This window comes from Phalacrocorax aristotelis, unplaced genomic scaffold, assembly GCF_949628215.1.
Source record: "Phalacrocorax aristotelis unplaced genomic scaffold, bGulAri2.1 scaffold_104, whole genome shotgun sequence".
Taxonomy (NCBI): Eukaryota; Metazoa; Chordata; class Aves; order Suliformes; family Phalacrocoracidae; genus Phalacrocorax; species Phalacrocorax aristotelis.
Genome location: NW_027441291.1, coordinates 192,951 through 209,110, shown reverse-complemented (window position 1 = coordinate 209,110; position 16,160 = coordinate 192,951). Strand labels below are relative to the sequence as shown.

The 16,160-nt window shown below is 49.8% G+C and overlaps 2 long non-coding RNA genes across 2 annotated transcripts; both read right to left on the bottom strand.

Annotated features, from left to right (window-relative positions):
- Window positions 1-1,095: 1,095 nt before the first annotated feature.
- Window positions 1,096-2,694, bottom strand: LOC142051285 (uncharacterized). The gene is made up of 3 exons (XR_012658396.1): window positions 2,584-2,694; window positions 2,175-2,234; window positions 1,096-1,175 (listed from the first exon to the last, which is right to left on the bottom strand). It is a non-coding gene; the product is annotated as an uncharacterized LOC142051285 (long non-coding RNA).
- Window positions 2,695-5,648: 2,954 nt separating this feature from the next.
- On the bottom strand, window positions 5,649-15,330 carry LOC142051283 (uncharacterized). Its single transcript, XR_012658394.1, has 2 exons — window positions 14,046-15,330; window positions 5,649-9,072 (listed from the first exon to the last, which is right to left on the bottom strand). It is a non-coding gene; the product is annotated as an uncharacterized LOC142051283 (long non-coding RNA).
- Window positions 15,331-16,160: the final 830 nt, after the last annotated feature.

Sequence of the window (16,160 nt, the reverse complement as noted above, 5' to 3'; positions counted from 1 at the left end):
CAATAATGAATATGTATGAATACGTAAAACATTGATCTACAAATTGTACGGGAAAGGTGCGTGAGGTACGCACGCCAGGAGGAGCGATCCCCCGTGCATCCGGCGCCACGAATAAAGAATGCCTGCTCTTTAATACTAAATTGGTGTTGAGGAGTCGTTTCCGATTTTAACGCGTTTTTCGGTAACACAGGGAGTCAGATCAAGAGAGCCAGTGAACAACAAAACACCGACAGGCTACAGGACAGAGCAGGAGGAATAAAAAAAAAAAAACGGAGCCAGAGCCAGGCAGAGAGAGGCGGAGAAAGAAAAAGGAACCACAGGCTACAGGACAGAGAGAGGGAGGACTGAAAAGACGGGAAGGCAGGGAGACACTCAGAGCGAGATGGAGAAAGAAGGTGCGGGGGGGGGGCGCAAAAAAAAAAAGTAAATTTTGCAGCAGGTAAGGAAAGAGAGGGGGCCGGGGGAGAGACAGGGAGGGCCCAGGACGCACAAGAGAGGCAACGGGGCCCCAGTGGCCCAGGACTCACCGCGACTCTCGCTCTCAGCGCTGCTGGCACAATTTAGCCGTTCAGATGCTTCTTTCCCCTCCTCTCCTCCCTGCCTCTTCTGCAGCTCCAGACTCTAGGCCGTCCTCCACCTGAAGAGAATACGTGGGTGTCTTACAGCTCTTACCAGATGAGGCTTCCTAGGCACGTAGCCTAGCTCGCCCGTGCTGGAGCTGGGGGCAGGCGCACGGGGCAAGGGGGGCCAGGGGAGGCTGAGGGGGAGCTCTGGTGAGCTGGGGAGTCGGCCATCTTCTGCACCCAGAAGCTGCAGGGGGAAAAGGTCATCATCCTCCTCCTCCTTTCCCTCTTCCCTTCTATCAGCTCCCGGGTAACTCCTAGGGCTGCCCTCACCCGCTCGCCTTTAGCATACCAGAAGCCTGCCTCGGCGGGTCGTTTGAAGCTTCCCATCCCACCAGCCCCAGTAGTACAGGCACACAAGGAGATACCCCTGCACCCACCAAAGGGGCTCGCTCACCTCGCCGGCAGCCCTAGGCCTCACCCGACACAGGGAATCGTGTCCGACACACCACCACGCTGCAGCAAGAGCAGAGGAGGCCTTTCCTTACCAGGAAGCAGCAACGAGCACGGCGGCATCACCTCGCAGGCACTGCAGCATCGCAGGGCTGTTACCTGCGGAGAGAGCAATGGGGATCACAGGGACGCCACCGCGCGTGCACGGCTCCCGGGCTCAGTACCCAATTCTGGTCGCTGGGCAGCAGCATTATCTGAATTACTCTTCTCGATTAATACCATCCAGAAACCGTAACTTGGCTGCATCCACAGAGCTTCTATTCCTCTGCACCTTTCCCCCTCGCAGCCCCAGCAGCGCCGTTCATTGCCTCTGCACCAAACAGCAAAGTGTCTCGAGGGAGGAGAAGCAGCACAGCAAACCTGGGGAACAAGGTTGGGTTCCCACCCCCGCAGAATAAGCCCCAGGAACTGCTTGTAGGCATGTGGCATCAGGGTTGTGATCGGGTTTTGGTTTGGTTTTCTTTTTTTTTCCCCCGCCTTCTTTACATAATGTAATAATTGGGGTTGCTTTTCCAAACTACTGAGTTCTGTGGGGATTTTTTGTGCTTTTGCCCTACAAAAAATGGTCATTTTCACTTTCGGTTTTGTGCATGAGAATGGTTGGTGGGTGCTTTTAGGTTGTTGTTCCTTCCCCCCACCCCCTTTTTTTTTTCCTTTCCAGCCGCACAAATCCAGCTGGAGTTGGCTTTCCCAGAAGCCCCAAGTTGTTTTCTTTCCACCAGAATTCTTCCTGTATTTTCACCCCTCATTGCAGGCCCAGAGTCAAGGGGTTTGAGGTATTTTTGTGCCCAGGCAGCAGCTCCCAGGCTGCATAAGCAGCCCCACAGGGGGAAGTCCCCGTTTGAGGGAATCGGCCCCAACTTGGGATGGGAAAGTGAAGAGAAGGAGAAAAAACCCTGAATAACCTGAAAAAGAACACCTACTCCAGCCCACCAAGCACCGGTCACCTTGCCTGACTCACCTCCAGGGCCCACATCACGCTCGGCTCATCGCTTAGCACCCTCAGATCACAAAAAAAAAAAAAAAAAGAGTAAAACCCATAATGGAGCCCTATAGCCATCAGTCACATCTTCCCTCCAGTACTACACACAGACTCACCTTCTTACAGCGCTCCCCTGGGCTCTCCTCCGTTGCCCTGCACGACTCATCCATCTGCACCTGGAAAAACAGTGTTACTGAACAAGTCACCTGGAGGCACAGCAACAGCTTAACCATTCCACAGCTCCTGCGCCCACGTAGGAATACCATCTAGAGCCCAACTACAGCCTGCCGTTAAAGGAAATGCATTAAATCAAACGTTAAGCCCTCGCACATACAAGCCGGAACAGCAAAAACACGGCACGCTCGCGCACCCAGGGCGCAGCCCGACGGAGGTCCACGCGCACCTCGCCGGTTTGATGCGGAGCCACCCAGCATCCCTGCGAGCACAGCTGCAGGCGCAACAGCAGTTTCACCTACACCCATCTCGGCACGCAGCGCTTCTGAAGCTTTAAGCTGAAAGCCCTACCTTGACGCTTGGCCACACTAGAAGCGAGCCGTAGCTAGGACTCCACAGAAACACAGCAACACAAATTGCACACCCACAGCGGCGACAGCCTTGCAACTACTTAGACCAGGAACAACAGAGGAAAGTAAAACGGCTTCATCACCCGCACAGGAAAAGCGGCAGACGGAGGCAAAGGGTCAGCATTCATAGCCCTTACAGAACACAGGCGTTCTCTCTCCTTCCATTCCTAAACCCATCCCTTAGGTCTAAATATCGCAGCCCTGCTGTGGCAATAGCGAGAGCGGGGAACGAGAGCCCTGCCGCCGGCCGTTTGTGCGGCAGGACACAAAAACAGAGGGACATGTTTTGCCACACACAACCCTGAATCTCCTGAAAAGTTATGTTTACCAAAAATAGGCATTTGGAACATATTGCCAAAAACAAAACATTCGGCAATAACACTTGTATGTGTTTGACACCCGCACATTTTTTGGGAACTTGCTATTTGCTTCCTGGTTTTGCTGGTCTTCCCTCAGAAGTTCTACCTGCAGCCAAGTTATTCCCACCCGCCCGACCGGTTCAAGCATTCACCTTCCTGGTATTACCAGCACATTGAGACACAGGCGAGGAACTTAACTGCTCTTCTAAAACTATCCAAATGACAATTACAGCCCTGAAAGAGGAGTGGAAGAGAAGAACAGGAGAGATCAGGCAGCAAAAATGCTCTGCAGGCTGCTGCCAGCCAACACTGCACTCTTTTGTTAAAGCCACCCCGCCCCCCCAAATGCAAACAAAAAAAACCCCCATGACTTCATGAAGTGCGTGGGTTTTTTTTCTTTTCAGTAGTCCTTTTGGAGCTCATCCCTGTCTCAGCATCTTGTCTTGTCAGAGCATGAAGTGCAGATGATCTGTATCCCGATGACATTTGCATGGGATGAATACATTTTCAGAAATAGACCCGATCCGTGAGACTCCTGTCACCTTTGTGGTTTTAATAATCGTAACTCAATTTTATCGACTGACACACTTGTGAGAAAACTAATTAACTTGAAACGTAGCCTCTCCTCGGGGAAAAAATGTGTTAGACACCAAATGAAACCGATTCAGAGCTCCAAACCACGATGGAGCCGATAGAGCTGTTGTGACTTAGTTTGTATGTTTAATTAATTGGTTAATAACTCTTCTAAGCAGCGCAGAATGAAGAGCTGGACCCAAAGAGGGTGCGCTGCGCTGGATCCAAAAAGCACCCTTCCTCCAGAGACCCGCCTCAGGTGGCGAGTTCGCTCTGGTGCATGCCGGCCTCCCGAACTTCGGGGTCCGATGTGACCGGACCCCCACCTCCGGGGAGGGTCCTCGTACCCTGCCCAACCCTTGCTTTCCCCTGCAGCCCCCGATGCCCCCACGCCACCCCCACAAGCAGCCAAACCGGCTTCTGCTTTTGGCCCCCAAACCAGCTCACTTTGGGACCGGTTCTGAGCCAAAAAGCCCAGCTGCTGAGCCTGTTCTCAAGTCCCAAAAGCGCAGCACTTGACCTCTGCTCCTCAGCCCAAAACCACACCACTTAGTCCCCTCGCTCAGGCCCTCAAAACGCACGACTCGATCTGTTTCAGGGCCCCGGCGTCAGCCACAGGAGCCTGCTCTCAAGGCCCAGGAACAGAAGAGCTGTGCTCTCCACGCTCAGGGACCAAACCAGCTGAACCTGGCTGCGTCCCGGCCCCCTCCGCAGTCCCCACGGGCAACGCTCAGGGCCGCGGAGAGCGCAGCCACCCCGCAGCCCTGCACCCCCACGGCCCACGCGGGCACTGTCGGGGAGGCCTTGGGAACTGAACTGCGCGGGCCCGGCCCCGCACCCCGGCGGGGCAGCCCAGCGCCGGCCCGGCAGCGCTTTCTTCCTGCTCTCGCAGGCCTCGTTTCCCCGGCAGCGCCGGGCCCGCACCCCAACCCCACAGGGGGCCGGGCCCGGCCCGCCTCCAGCAAACCGCGGCGGCAGCAGCCGGGGTCCCTGCCTGCCTCGCGGGCAAGGGGGGACCCGCCCGGCACCGCAGGAGCCCCCGCCGGGGTCGCCGCCGCCGCCGCCCGACCCCGACGAGGAGCAGTCGAGAGCCGGGTGGGGCTGCCCCTACTCCCCGGGGACGGGCACGGGCTCGGCCCCAAAACCCAACCACCGACCCACGACAGCGCTCGGCCCGGGGCCGCTGCTGCCCGCACCCCGCCGCCCCCCCGGGGGCTCCGCGGACCGGGAGACCCCACAGCCCAAACCCGCCGACCCACAGCGCGCCCGGCCATGCGGCTCCTCACCTGCTCTGGCGCGGCTCCGGCTGCCCCACGGCCCGGCACGGAGCCGAACCCGGCCACCGGACCATCCCGCCAACCCCCCCAACCCCCGGACGCTCCGGGACGGTTCTCGTCCCTTTTCGCTCTGACGCCTCGAGCCGAGCCGGCCCCGCTCCTCCGAGCTACCGGCGGTGCCCGCTCTGCTGCTCGGGGCCGGGCCCTGTTCTCGCCCGGACGCGAGAAGCCGCTCCGGGGTCTTCTCGGTGCGTCCAGCCCCGTGCCGTGCCGGAGCGGGGAGAGCCGGGTACGAGCGCGGAGCCCTGGGGCAGGGGTTGCCCCAGTGCCGCCGACGGTGTGTGGGGGGGTGTCGTCGTCCCCCGCCCCACGCGGGGGGCGCACACACGGTACACCCGCGGGCAGGGGCATCCCCGGGGAGCCGTGCGGCCGGGCTGCGCCGTAGGAGGGGAAGGTGATGTTGGTTTCCCATTTTCCCCGCAAACTGATCCTCCCCCCCGGCCCCCCTTTCCCGCGCGTTACAGCCCGCGAAAAAGCTTTTAACAACCCGATCGACAACACTCCCTTTATCCCTCTTCCAGCAGCAGCAGCAGCGAGAGATTAAGGCAACTGCAGCAGAGGGGAGGAAGGCAAGGAGAGCCTTTTCAAGCAAGGGCAGGACAAAATGCACGGCGTGGACAGGCACAGGAGAGGCTGCATTATCTGGAAAGCACAACGCCTGCCCAAGGGCAGAAAATAAGGAACGAATTGTTTCCAAGGAGCTGCAGCAGACTGTCATAAATTTAGACCACAATGGATCATAATCCAATTAGAATTTTATTAATTGTAGCAAGTAGAATATGAGCAAATACAGCGCTGGACGGCAGGGGAGTCTGCGCTCCGCCAACTGCCGTACTGAGCAGTTCAAACAGTCTCTCTTTATACATCTTTACTTCCATGTTCAATGAGATAGTGGAGGTACTTTTCGCATGCTTCAGTTGTTGTTAGGGGGTCGTTTCCTGCTTCCTGGTGATATGGGGTTGCTTGTCTTATCTCTGTCGATAAGTTTGGACATCTGATGGTTATCTTGCATAAGCACGCCTGGGAGGTATTCTTCGCATGCTTCAGTTGTTGTTAGGGGGTCGTTTCCTGCTTCCTGGTGATATGGGGTTGCTTGTCTTATCTCTGTCGATAAGTTTGGACATCTGATGGTTATCTTGCATAAGCACGCCTGGGAGGTATTCTTCGCATGCTTTACATTGAGCTTTAACATAAGTCTTAATAAACAATACCTTAGTTCAGTTTCTCACAATCCCCCCTTTTTCTTTTTATCCTATTATTGTTTATTAGACACTACTTTCATTTTCGGCACTGCAGGCAAATCTTCTTCCACAATTCCGACATTTATCATAACACTCACAAGGTAATATCTCACAATTACAATCATAGTTCTTATGTGGCATAATGCATTCACAACAATCGTCATCTTCATTAATAGATACACTCTTATATTTTGCTTCAGACCTTGTAGTCAAAATAAGCAATTTAGCTGGGTCAAACCGTTCTTTAATAAAATGTAAAATACAGCGTAATATACAAGGTCCAAATATAAGTCCCAGAATCAACATAATAAGCAGTCCTGCTAAAGCAGACAACAAAGTGGTTAGCCAAGGTGAAACATTAAACCAGCTTTCATACCATAACTTGCCCGCTTCACGATCTTTTTTACGTTGTTCTAACCTTTTCCGGAGTTCAGACATGGTGTCTTGGACTACTCCCGTATGGTCAGCAAACGAACAACATTCTTCATTGAGAGCTACGCATAACCCTCCTTCCTTTAAGAACAATAGGTCTAATCCTCTCCTATTTTGCAGCACCACTTCTGATAAAGATTTTACTGAAGTGGCTAAATTTTGAATAGATTGCTCTATTTTTGCTAAATCCTCATCTACAGCCATCTGCAAATTTTGCAACTCCTGACCTTTTACCAGGGAGGCTATGCCTGTACTTGCTCCAACTCCACCCGCTATCAGCAGTGTAGCTAGGGTTACTGCCGTAATTGGCTCTCGTTTTTGTCTATTCAGGTTTCCTTCAAAGTGGCGTAGCACCTCCTCAGAGGTGTGATAGATTAGGCGAGGAACAATAATCACCTGTATGCAAAACTGAGATTCATTAAACACGTTCAAGGATAGGCAAGGCGTTATTCCGATGTCTGAACAAACCCATTTAGCTCCTGGTGTCGGGATAGCCCATTTGTCCTTTTTATTTTTGTGTTTCTCTATATTGGTGTTAGTGACTATTCGGCTGCACAAAGGCTGATACTTTTCGGGCACTGTGCCTATACATTTTCCCTGACCCGTTACTAATTGAATAGTAATTCCTTGCGTATGATTCTTCTGGTCATCCCATTGACATTCTTGTGGGTTTAAACCATTAGACCATCGAATCATACCTGGTTTTCCAACTGCCTCAAAATATGGTGGTCTAATATTATAACATAACCAGCATTCTTCAGTTAAATTTGGTTTGCTTTCATTAAGGGCACGATAAGAGGCTTGCATTAGATTCCATAAGGGGTCCTTGGGTTCTGACAACTCTAGATCTCTGGATAAAGAGAATTCAGTCACAGCATCATTAGTTGTTTTCGAAGGAGAGCCTGAGGAAGGGGTTATGACAATTACGGGGGCCATCTTTTCTTCAGAGGAAGTGAGCGGATTCAGGACCAGATTTGGTCCTATTGGCAAAGGATCGTGGGGCATCGGTTTCTTCATAATTTGAAAAATACCCCCTCTATCTACACCTTGTTCGTAATATCTAATTCCCCAAAATTTTCCTACAAGCCAGAAGTCCTGACTAGGATCTTTTATGGTTATATTAATGCCTGTACATCCAATATCTTTATGATTACATGTACCATTATAGTAACTATCTGTGTAGCTCCAATTTCTCTTTTGACATATTTGTGGTGACCATTTGATTTCTAGATTTTGATCTCCAGATGCAGACCATTCAGAGGCCCATGTTTCGCATCCCCAGTATGCACAATAATAATGGTCTGGACGATTACAATATGATTTACCAGGGTTCGATGCTGGGCATATATAAATTGGCTTGCAATTCTTATCCATTTCTCCATCGATTAAGTAACGCAAACTTATATTGAAACTAACTGTTCCCCCCTCCATAATTTGTGCTTGGATTGGCTTATTTGGATATTGTATGTTTATTATTGTCCAATTCATGGGTTCATGAGGGTTTCCTTTTCCATTTGTTTGGGCTATTATCGATAATAAAACTAACGATATACCAGGAAAAAGGGTGTCTGTCAATTTTTCCAATTTAAGTACACTTTTACCAGTCTTGGGGAAGTTCGACCATAGCTGCTCTTGCGCCTCATTGTTCTGGTTCTTTTCTCCACAGTTTGTTCCTCCTCTGCCTCGCCCGTCGACTCGGTTGCTTCGAGCCACGGGGTGTACCATCTTCTTGGCAGCAAGGGAAATCTTCAGGAGAACAGCTGTTTCAGGCTTTCTGCCTGTTTATATAGGCCTCCCACTTTGCAGCTTTAACTAATGAGACTAAGCAAGACACAGCTAGTACTTCCCTTCTGCACTTTGTAGCCAAAATTTCAACCACAAAGGGGATTGATTCGTTGGAATGGTAACAATAATACTAAGGGTTTATTCCTTTGGCAAAACTTTCCACCATTCATGGGATCCTCGAATAATTTCTTGTTCCGACTCTAATTGTTTTTAATTTCCACTCAGTGAGAGTTCTTTGGATTTTCCAACACTGTGTGCAAACTCCTATCGGAGGGTATCCATATTCACAGTGTGTCCACCATTTATCCTGGCATACCTTACACTTGCAACGAGCAAATGGATAACAATCGCAGTTCAAATGATTGCATCTAATTTGTGTATCTAAAGTGCTTATTAGCTTTTCCTCTATATTCAATATTGTGTTACTACATAAGTTTAGCAATTTCCTTCAACACACTTCGTACGCTTCCATATATAATAGATTAAAAAAGATAATTATAGCAAATATAAACAGCAATATACACTTTATACCAAAAGGTAATGCGGCAAAATAATCAACTAAAGTTCTTATCATTACGTTATCTTTTCAGAGTTATCTTGGTGTCACCTGGAGTACTGATTACTTTCCAGTGGGGTCTCGTCACTGGGCCTTTAATGCGACTGGCATGAGTCCATCCACGCTCAGCAGTCCGGACAGCTGTTTCTGTTGTAAGCAAAACAAGATAAGGTCCCTCCCAATTGGGTTTTAGGGTTTCTTCTTTCCACGTTTTAACCAATATCCAGTCCCCAGGTTTAAAATTGTGAATTTTTAAGTCCAATGGGGGTCGTTGCACAATTAGTCCATGTTCCCAAAGCTTGTTACGATGTTCTGCTAATTGTGAAACATATTCATTAATCACATGATCTCGAATTAAAACATTTGTTTGTGGACTTTCGATTCTATAGGGCATTCCATACACCAGTTCAAACGCTGATATCCCTACATCTGCTCGGGGCCTGGTTCTGAGAATTAATAGTGCCATGGGTAGGCACTTAACCCATGATAATTTGGTTTCTATCATTAATTTAGTCAAAATAGTTTTGATTTCTCCGTTCATCCTTTCAACTTTTCCCGAACTTTGTGGATGCCATGGCGTATGATATTCCCACTTAATACCTAAACTTCCTGTTAGATTTCTAACAATTTTTGACACAAAGTGTGTTCCTCTGTCTGAATCGATTACATCGGGTACTCCATATCGAGATATAATATGTTCAAGTAATACCTTAGTAACTTGGTTAGCAGTTGCTTTAGAGGTAGGAAAAGCCTCAACATAATGTGTTAAATGATCCACCATCACTAATAAATATTTGTAACGCCCTACCCTGGGTAGTTCAGTAAAATCCACTTGTATGTGTGAGAAAGGTCTGTATGCTGGGGAACGTCCTCCAAGAGGTTTTCGTCTCATGTTGTTTCGATTAACCTTTTGACAGGTCTCGCAGGCTGCAGTGACTGCCTTTGCTATGTTATATACGCTTATACAGGCAAACTGTTGATTGAAATGATCAACTAACGCCTGGGTTCCCCAGTGTGTTTTACTGTGTATTTTTGAAAAGATTTCGAGTGCTATGCCCTTCGGCAAGACTTCTCTCCCATCTGGCAATATGTACTTACCATCTTGTTCCTTAGCTCCCATTTGTTCTAGTTTTTCCTTTTCTGCAGACTCAAAACTCAAATTATTACTAACAGGTACTTGCTGCATAGTCAAAATCGTACTATAATTGCCTGCTACTCGTTTTGCTTCTGTATCAGCTGCATTATTTCCTCTAACTTGATAACTCGTGCCTCGCTGGTGTCCCTTTATATGTACAACTGCTATTTTATTTGGTATTTTCAATGCCCCCAGAACTCGCCGAATTAATTCTGGGTGTATCAGTTCTTTTCCCTGTGAGTTAACAAATCCTCTCTCCTCCCATATTTTCCCAAAGGTATGTACTACTCCGAACGCATAGCGTGAGTCTGTATATATAGTTCCATCCTTTCCCTTCAGTGACACTAAGGCTTTCCACAATGCGTACAGCTCACAGGCTTGAGCCGACCAGCTGGCACTCAGGGGGCCCGATTCTATTGTCCTAAATTCTCCTTTATCCAACTTAATGATGGCATACCCTGACAATCGTTTACCTTCCACTATTCGAGATGACCCATCTATAAAAATTATTTCTCCATGTTGTAATTCCTCTTCTTCTAGATCTGGTCGAATTCGTGTTTGTTGTTCAATCGTTTGAAGACAATCGTGTATTAACTCAGTACTTTCCCCTGGGTATAAAAATTCTGCAGGGTTAACCGCTCCGACAGTCCTTAGGGACAGTTTTGGAGATTCTATGAGTATTCCCTCATACTTTAGTAGTCGGCTATCTGTAAGCCATTTTTCTGCTTTTTGTTGAAGCACCCCCCTTATGTTATGAGGCGCATATAGGACAACTTCCCCATTGAAGGTAATACGATTCGTTTCTTCAAGTAATAAGGCAGCAGCAACAACGATTTGTAAACAACTTGGCCAACCCCTGCTCACAGGATCCAACAGCTTTGATAAGTATGCTACTGGTTTCTTTTGTCCCGCCCATTCCTGAGTTAATACTCCGAATGCTGTTCCTTCATGTATGTTAACGAATAAATGGAATGGCCGCTTTAGATCTGGGAGGCTTAAAACCGGTGCTTGACTTAACTCCCTTTTGAGGCTGATAAACTGATCTTGATCCTGAGGGGTCCACTTGGGTATTTTGTCTTTAGACAGTTGTTCATACAAGAATTTAACTTTAAAGCTGTAATTCTCTATCCATTGTCTACAATACCCAAATAGCCCTAATGCTTGTCGAATTTGCCTCTTAGTGACAGGCATAGGTAATTCCAGAATTCCCTTAATGCGCTCCGGATCCAATATCTTCTTGCCGTTAAACAAATAATGCCCCAAATATTTCACTTTTTCCTCCACAAATTGTAACTTTTCTTGTGATACCCGTAGTCCCTGTTGTGCAAAAAAGTTTAGAAGTCGAATGGTTTCTTTTCTTACATCCTTCTTATTATTCCCTGCTATGAGTAGATCATCTACATACTGTAACAGCACATTTCCCGTTTGTACCTGGTATTCTTTTAAGATCTCTTCCAGGGCCTGTCCAAACAGGTTAGGGGACTCAGTGAACCCTTGGGGGAGCACGGTCCATCTCAATTGCTGTCTGCGGCCTGTCTCTATGTCTTCCCATTCAAAGGCAAAATAATCACGGCATTCTTCTGCCAGTGGACAGGCCCAAAAGGCATCCTTTAAATCAACCACACTATACCAGGAGTTATGGGGTCCTAGCTTGCTTAGCAGTGTGTATGGATTTGCTACTACAGGGAACCGGGTGATAGTTCTTTTGTTTATTTCCCTTAAATCATGTACGAGCCGATATTTCCCATTTGGCTTCCTTACAGGCAAAATGGGAGTGTTAAAGAGTGACATACAAGGCTCTAAGATTCCTTGTGCTAATAATCGATCAATTTCTGGTTTCAATCCTCTCCGTCCTTCTAGGGATATGGGATATTGCCTTATCCTCACAGGTATGTGGGGTTCGGAAATTTGAATTTTAATCGGTGGGATTTCCAGTTTACTTATTGTATCCGGAGAGTACCAGACATCGGGGTTAATTTGTTTTTGATCATCTACGGTCAAAGGATAAGCAGACACCGTTAGCTCTTGATTTTTTACTTTAATTTCTAATTGCAATTCAACAATTAAATCTCGTCCTAACAGATTAAATTCTGCTTCAGGGACGAGCAAGAGTTCACCCATTCCAAATTTATTTTCAGTTTCGAATACCACATTTTTGATTTTGCTTACTTTAAAGGGTTCTCCTTTTGCCCCAATTACTTGTACCTTTTCAGGGGAAACTTTACATCCCTCAGGTATTTGCCTAATAGTCGATTTCTCAGCCCCAGTGTCTACTAAAAAGGTGAACTCTTGTTTATGGGGACCTATTTTTAATTTTATCAAGGGCTCATGATGACTCCGGTCCCCTAAGATATAGAGCCCCTGACTCTCCTATTCCGTTTTTAATATTTCCTCATCCCTGATCCTTTCTCTGCAATTCGTCTTTATATGTCCCTTCTTTCCACAGTAAAAACAACATCTCTGTTCCTTCTTTACTACCACGTTCCCTTGTTTCGTTCCAGCAGATCTGTGTTCACCAGTCCGCCCTTTGCGATCCTCTCTGACTGCTGCTACCATCATTTTTACTTGTCGCTTGCTGCTCTCTTCTTCCCGCCTTACGTAGACTTTCTGAGCTTCCCTCAATAATTCATCCAACCCTCTATTCTGCCAGTCCTCTAACTTTTCAATCTTCTTTCTGATATCTTCCCATGATTTTGCCACAAACTGAGTTTTGAGGAGCGCTTGCCCTAAAGGGTTGTCTGGATTTACCCCAGAATACAGCTGAAGGGCTTTCCTCAGTCGTTCCAGCCACTCAGTAGGGCTCTCATCTTTCTTTTGTATTTCATTAAATGCTTTATTGATATTCTGGCCACGGGGTACTGCTTCTCTAATCCCTTGAATTACTATAGTTCTCAGGTCCTGCATATGAGTTCTATGCACCGGATCCTGATTATCCCAATTAGGTCTTTGGAGTGGCCATTTAATATCTGCTTGGGGTCCCTGGGCATGCTGAGCATCCCACAGTCTCATTCCTGCTCGCCTGATCATATCTCTTTCCTCGGTAGTAAATAATTGACCAAGGATAGATTGCATCTCATCCCAAGTATAAAGATTTGGTCCCAAAAATTGATCTAATCTTTCTGCCACTCCGAGTGGGTCTTCAATTAGGTTTCCCATCTCAGTTCTTTTAAAATCTCGTAGGTCAGCCGAACTTAGGGGCACAAAAATATATCCAATCACAGGTTGGGGTCCCCCCATGGGCATTTCCCTTAAAGGATACATCTGAGCTGCCCCTTTTTGACTCCTAGTTACGCGTCTAGGAGGAGGGGGAGACCCTTGTTCCGATTCTGGTGGGGGAGTGGGTGCTCTGGGGACCTCTGAAGGGGCTGCGGGAGCAGGAGGAGAAATATAGGGAGGGGGGCTTAGAAGGGTTTCGTCTAACTCTTCCTTCTTTTTCTTTTGTTCAGTTTTTACTTCATTCAGTGGATAAAGTCTAGCTCTCGGTCTTTCTAGCCACACTTCCGCATACTGACTCTCTTCTGGGTTAAGGGGTTTTTTATTGTTAACCCAGAGGTTTAATTGTTGTCTGACCCAATCCTCTTCTGACCCATAGACTGGCCAAACGTCATCTTTAGAAATCTTCTTCCCTCCCCATATCCTAGTACAATATTTTATCATTTTCTGTTTATCTTTCCCTAGGGTTCCAGGGAAATATCTCCAATTGTCTAGGATATATGCCAGAGGGGTATTCTTAGGTACAGTGGGTACCTTTCCCATGGGAGTCGAAGGCTTGCTGCCCTTCGCCCCCATCTTCTGGAATATCCACAAGCGCGCACTCACTCGTTCCCCTTGTTCCTGGCCCAGTCCCTCGCGGGAGATGGGAAACGCAGTACTTAAGGGTCCGCACTCGCCTGGTTCAATATAGCGAACCTCTCACTCGTTATATTCCAGGAAACCCAATCCCGCCCGAACGGTAAACCCGCGAACAAATTCGCCATATACTTACGCGCCCTGCGTCTTCGTCCGGACTCCCGTGCACAGAATTTTTATGGGATTTTACCGGTTTCTCCTTTGCTCATCATTCTAGAATTTAGGTTCGTCGGTAAGGTTGAGGTAAGCTGTCGGTCGCGGGGCCGCGGATTGCCGCGGGGCGCCTCCCCGGAGGACAGAAGCTCACCGTTCCTTATCCGAGTCACGGCACCAAATTGTCATAAATTTAGACCACAATGGATCATAATCCAATTAGAATTTTATTAATTGTAGCAAGTAGAATATGAGCAAATACAGCGCTGGACGGCAGGGGAGTCTGCGCTCCGCCAACTGCCGTACTGAGCAGTTCAAACAGTCTCTCTTTATACATCTTTACTTCCATGTTCAATGAGATAGTGGAGGTACTTTTCGCATGCTTCAGTTGTTGTTAGGGGGTCGTTTCCTGCTTCCTGGTGATATGGGGTTGCTTGTCTTATCTCTGTCGATAAGTTTGGACATCTGATGGTTATCTTGCATAAGCACGCCTGGGAGGTATTCTTCGCATGCTTCAGTTGTTGTTAGGGGGTCGTTTCCTGCTTCCTGGTGATATGGGGTTGCTTGTCTTATCTCTGTCGATAAGTTTGGACATCTGATGGTTATCTTGCATAAGCACGCCTGGGAGGTATTCTTCGCATGCTTTACATTGAGCTTTAACATAAGTCTTAATAAACAATACCTTAGTTCAGTTTCTCACAAGACGAATCACCTTTTTCTTTATTGCACTCCTGCCCTTTGTTATCCAAAGCGATAGGCTTCACCACCGGGCAGAAAATAGCTGCCTAGATTTACACGGACAACCAGAAACAATCAAGCCACCCAGCAAGAAGTTCGCAGCAGAGGTATAACCCATCAGCAGCTAAAACATTTGTTACGCAGGCACAACTAGGCACTAAACAAAGGCTTTCCAACTCTGGAGGTCTAGAACAGGTAGACATTAGCACAGAAGCACAAGGGGCTCCGTCACACTGCACAAATCTCCCCGTGCCTACACACGCACGCGTTCAGAAGTTAGTTATCAGAAAACGCCCGACTCAGCCATTTGCCACAGTCACGAGACTCACGACATGACACACGAGGTGGGCTCAGAGTTTTAAGGCAAGAAATACCTCCCCCACCCCCCACCAGAGATCTTTCAGGCTCCAGACCTGCCATCTCCCCGCATCAAACGTAACCGGCCAAAGGCTTTCAGGTGACCCAAAATATAGTACACAAAAAATAACCGGGGAGAGCCCTACATTGTGGAAAAGCGAACGATGCCCGACCGGGGCTTCTCTGCGGGGCCCGGCCCCCGCCCCGCCCCCGGCCCGACCCGCACGGAGATACCCCCCGGCCCGCGCCAGGCCTCACCTCACACGGAGGCCCACCCGCTGCCCGAACTCACCCACCAGCGCTCTCCGTCCCCCGGACACGGCCGCGCTGCTCTCTCAGGCGGCTGCCGCAGGCGAGGCTCGGGCACCGCCAGGCCTCCAGGCGTCCCGAGGGGCTGCCGGCCACCGCAGGGGATGGCTGCCGGCGGCCGGACCGCCGCGGCGCTCCCCGCCCAGCTCCGAGCAGGCTCCGCCGGCCGCGGGCTTCCCACGCCGGGCCACAGAGGGGCCCCGGCACCGCACAGGGACGCCTCGCGACCCGGCCGCCACACGCACCGGCCCTTCGGCCGCCACACGCACCGCTCCCGCCCCCGCTCCGACGCGCCGCGCACGCGCCACCGGAAGCCCGAGCCCCGCGGGGCGGCCCTTAAAGGGCGGCCGGAAGGAACGGCCCCCACCGGCACCGCCCCCGCGCCCAGCCGGTGAGCGCCAGCGCCCCCTGCTGGCCGGGCCGCGCTCAGCTCGCGAGGGCGCCGAGGGCCGGGCGGGGCGGGACGCGCCGGCTCGGGGCCAGCGCCTTCTCGGGGCGAGCGGGAAACCCCTGCGGGCCCCGGTCACGGCCGGGCAGAGCCGCGCGGCCTCCGAGAGCTGCTGAACGGGGCTGCCGCTCGTGACACATACCGAGCCGTCCGCGACGGGAGCGGGCAGAGGAGGAAGGGGCCGGCGGCCGCGGGGCCCTGGCCCCAGGCGATGGGGGGGGGGGGCTGGGGCCCGGGGGGCCGCCC